This window comes from Python bivittatus, unplaced genomic scaffold, assembly GCF_059951505.1.
Source record: "Python bivittatus isolate LINGU-HERP-01145 unplaced genomic scaffold, Pbiv_v1 ctg000840_np1212, whole genome shotgun sequence".
Taxonomy (NCBI): Eukaryota; Metazoa; Chordata; class Lepidosauria; order Squamata; family Pythonidae; genus Python; species Python bivittatus.
In genome coordinates this window covers 35,038,790-35,043,969 of record NW_028277113.1, presented here as the reverse complement: position 1 = coordinate 35,043,969, position 5,180 = coordinate 35,038,790, and positions in this window count along the sequence as shown.

The window sequence follows — 5,180 nt, the reverse complement described above, 5'->3', positions numbered from 1 at the left end:
TCATCCCACGGCGCTCGGAGTGGGTTCCAATGGCCGCGCGAGCGCCTCCTCGTGCCCGGCGTAGTCCCGGCATACACTGGGGTCCTCCGCGGTGTCATTTACAAGGAGGCAGCGTGGAGCGGTGGAAGCAGTCGATGCTTCGGCGTTGTGTTTCTCAACCTTGGCAACTTGAAGATGCGTGGACTTCAACTCCCAGAATTCCTCAGCTAGGATGCTGGCTAGGGAATTCCGGGAGTTGAAGTCCACGCATCTTCAAGTTGCCAAAGCTGACAAACTCTGCTTTAACAGTTTGTCTCATGTTCCCCTCCCCGTTGGCTTATTTCTGGAAGGAGGGAATTTTCAACGTAGTAACGCTTCACTGAAAGATAGGAAAGAAATGGAGTTTCGGGATGTTTTTCCCTTTGGCTGGTTGTATTGGTAGAAGTCAAACTGCATTTATTAGTTTTTGGCTGTTTTCTAAATCCAACCATTTAGTTAATAACAAAGTTTATGTAAAGGTTTATTGCAATTTGTGGATTCAGATACTCCATGACCAATTTTACGTATAAAACAAAAATTAAAATTACACAAAGGCAAAGCAATTAACATACAACAGGTTTGATTGATTGATTCAATTTATATAGCCACCCATCTCACAATAGCGACTCTAGGTACCTTATAACATTTAAAAATCATATAAAAACATAATACAAAAACATAAACAACAGCCAAGGAGCCAAACCAGTATAAACAAATAATAAGCATATCATGGGCTCTAACACTCCAACCCCCATGCATGGGAATACATCCATGTCTTAAGAGCCCTCTGAAAAGTTGGCAGGTCAGGGTCAATCTAATCTGGGGGGAGGCAGGCACAGGCACAGAAAAAGCTCACTTCCTGGGTCCCACATTCTTTAGCTGACGGGACCGGTAGCAGGCTTCTGCTGGATCTAAAGGGATGGGCAGAAACCACTAGGGAGAGCAGTCCCACAAATAACCTGGCCATGTGAAATGATTTATAGGGGACAACCAGCACCTTGAATTGCACCCAGAAGCCTCCCTGGAGCCAGTGCAGCTCATGGAACAGAGGTGTAACATGTGCACCCCAAGGGATATTCATAACTGCTCATGCCACTGAATTCTGCATCTGTTGCAGCTTCTGGATGCTCTTCAGTAGCCCCACATAGAGCACAGTGCAGTAATCCACTTGAGAGGTGACTAAGACATGAGGGACCATAGGCAGGAAAGGGTGCAACTGATGCACAAGCAAAGTTGTGCAAAAACCTTGCCCATTCATGGAATAGGAGCCGCACGTCCAGGAGGACTCCCAAATTGCACACTGGTTCTGTTTGGGGTAGTGCAACTCCTCCAGAACTAAAGATGAAAAATCATTGGATAGAGAGGATTCCTAAAACCCAAGCCACTCAGTCTTGCCAGGATTGAGCTGAAGTCTGTTCTTCCCCATCTAGAATATATTTAGTCACAGTAAAAATAATACTTATACAACTATAAAATCCTAAACCTCTAAACTTGATATCCCTTCCAATAAAATTTCTGTTGTAAAAACCAAAATGTAGTTGTGTGGGTGATTATTCAAAAGCAAGTCGCACTGTTCTGTGATGTCTAGGTGTTAGCACACATGCTTAAAATTGCTCTTTCCATATGCATCTAGATGATTTATTATTCATTTAAAACCATTTCTACTCCACTTATTAGCCTGAAAATTTCCCAGAATACAAAACATTTGTTTAAAATTGACTTGGAAGGAAAAGAGATGATAGTAAAATAACAACTTTAAATGGTTCTTGCAATGTGTATTCTCTCCAACTGGCATATGTCAAGTTAACAGGCCAGTATTCATCAGTGAACATGAAGACCTAACCTCTGTCTTCTACAGAATGATCTCTACCATCTCAGAATGCGGATGGGAGGTAGGAGTGCTAGTTTGTGCTCTGGCTGCATTGCAGAAAATTAGCAGAGCAGGGCGGAGCTGAGGAAGAATCTCAGCGGAGGCTTGTGTATTGTTCCCTGCCCACCTTCTTCTCCAGATGCAAGCTGGGGCGATAGGGAGTGGAGTTTTCCATAGAGTTTTCCTTGTTAGGAAATGCTCTGTGCTAGGAGGGTTGCAGGGTACCTGTATTGTGGTTGTTTCAGCACCAGCTGAAGAGCTTTCTTTATTTTTCCAGTGTTCCATATATATTATTAAAATCTTGAAATAATGTAAACGTTTTAGGAAACATTTTGTGCTGTTAAGGACCCTGTCATGTTTATTTCAGTTTTTGCTATTGAATGCTTCTGTGCTCTAACTGGAAATAGACATGTGTGCACACTCTGAAAACATCCTTTTGGGGTGCACAGCAAGTGGAAATAGTGGAGGTGCATGTGGTGAACCAACATGAACACTAGGAAGAAGAAATAGGTACACTTCAAGATAAAAATAATAGTCATAAAAATAGGAAAAAGAATAATGTTATATTAATGCAATGAACTGCTTCCTGTCAGTGCTTTGACTGACCCAATAAGAAAAAAGGAAAAGGAAAAGGAAAAGGAAACGGAAAAGGAAAAGGAAAAGGAAAAGGAAAAGGAAAAGGAAAAGGAAAAGGAAAAGGAAAGGAGGAGAGGAGAAGGGAAGGGAAGGGAAGGGAAGGGAAGGGGAGAATTACCTTTTGACTGGAAGCACTAGGAATTGTCAATATCGGAGCTCTGGTTGTCAACATTACTCTGAAAATTAAATTTATTTCTCATTTTATGCAAAGTAACACCAACCAAAGGCTCTGCAGCTGAGCAGTTATTTACAGCACTTTGAGGACTGAATACAGCATTACAGTGTTTTTTAAGTGTCTTGTGGAAAGGCAAAACAAATGCACTTAACATTATATGCATACAGTAAACATTGTAATGAGTATTCCTATTGCCTGGTGTGAAAAAAAAATCAGTGCATGTTTCTGATAGCAAAGTGAAAGGGGTGTTTGTTGGAATAATTATATTCAAAGATACTTGCCTTTTGTTTACTTTCCCACTTCCTGGCATAAGAACATTTTGTTAATTTGCTTATTTCTAGCAGTTACTGTACGGCGCTATTGTGCCAGTAGGTGTCGGAACTAACACAGAAAATAAACGTGTGTTGTCTATTTTGTTTTCCAGCTTACACTAGGTCATTGGTGCTTGAAGCATTTCACCTACAACTTGCCTTGCTTATAGGCAAATCAGAGTTTGTGTTGGTACAGCAGTTAAATGTAACCAATAAATTCAGAGAATTAGAGAAAAAAGGGGCTATTTTGAACAGCATGCATATTAATGCTTTCTTAACAATAATACCCATAGTGATTTTCTGTATTTATTAATTGGAAGGAAAATCATATGCAAGTAGACTAGGCATATGCTTCCTCTCATATTTTATAAATAACTTATTTTTCACTATTCATATTCTATTTTAACAAGACTTGCTCATAGAGGCAAGACTTATTCAATTAATGGAATCTAGCTAGTCTTTCCATTCACTGCTCATTTCTTGATTCATTTCCTGCTTTGCTCCACCTACTTATGCATGATCAACAGGAAAGAACATTTCTTGGATAAGTATTGTTTTAAATTTGAAGGCACAGCTAAAAAAATGCCTACTTTTCATAAAAACTTTATGAAAAACCACTGTGTGAAAAATCCAAACAAACCACAGTGTGTATCACACACAATGTTACTTTGCCAGATTTACTAAAAAAATAATTTTAAAATTTTGTATGCTTAGCTTGGTTAAAGGAGGATAGAATGGCAGTGCCAGCAAGTAGAAAATCTTTAACTGAAAAACTCTGTAAGCACTATTTTCAAAGTATTTCAGAAGTATTTAATTACATTTTTAATTGAGCACTGAAATCAGTGATGTAAAAGAGAATACGAAGAGAGCTTTGTCAGTAACTAGAATACTTTTAGTCAGTTACATCTAATCTGTATGCTGGCTATATCTTTTCTTAGAAAATGATCTTTATTCATGTATTTACTGATTGGAAGATTGACAGCAAACATATTTTGTGATCCATCAAGCTTAACATTTATGGTGACTCATTACAATTTCTTATATCCTGCTTAGATAATCAGTGTCAAGATCAAAGTGGACTATTTACACCTAGTCAAAAGCAGTCATTTTTTTTAAAAAAAGTCAAACCATTGGTTAGTTAATGTATTTTATTTGCTGAACTTTAATTTATTTCATTTCTTTCTGTCGAGGTAAGGCACCCCACTCCCAGGAATCTATGTTTTTAACTCTTTCTCACACACACTAATCAGATTACTTGATTACTGGGTATCTCTAAAGTGAGACTAGAGTATAAGATTGTGTATATTTCTAAAGACATGTTTTGAGCAGGTGAAACATAAACCATGTTTTACAAACCTAGAAACCATCCATTGATTGATTGACTTGCACAATATAGTGGTGAGAAAAACTACCCTTCTCATATGGGTATCAGAAAAAATTCCATCAGCAGAAATCAGATGTGTTGCAAATATACAATTAGATTTAAATAAACTCATATTAGTGAAATACTGCTGGTATTTTGATATTTTAAATATTAAATCATATATTTTGCGTGGCAGATTTGTAAAGTTATCATAAACTAAGCATGCTGGATGTGTTTCAGTCCGGTTTCAGGCTTGAGCATGGCATGGAGACAAAATTATGCTTGTGATGATTTCTGGCAAGACCAGGATGGGGTGAGTGTGACACTCCTGGTGCTGCTTAATCTCTCAGCAGACTTCAATACCATTAGTTATGGTATCCTCCTGGCCTGCCTCAGAGGGTTAGGAATGGTGGGGAGGCATAGTTCTGCAGTGGTTCTCCTAAATGAATGGTTCCAGTAGATGGTGTTAGGGGAGGAGAGATTGAGTTTTAGGCTCCTCGATTCTGGGATGCCACAAGGCTCAATGCTTATCCCACTCCTGTTTAATATCTACAAGACACTGCTGAGTGAGGTCATCCACCAACATGGGGTTAGGTATCTCAGTAACTGATTATATTCAACTTTGGAGTCCTTGGTGTTCTCTGAGCTAGGTTGATTGCAGACGTTTCATTACCCAGCTAGGTAACATTATCAGTGAGTGTGGGGTTTGCTCCCTGTTTATATACAGTAGCTTGCCCTGCCAGTGTTGGTGGGGGTGTGGTTTTTCCTTGGTAGTTCCTTGATTAGGGTATTGTTTTCTGCTTGTCT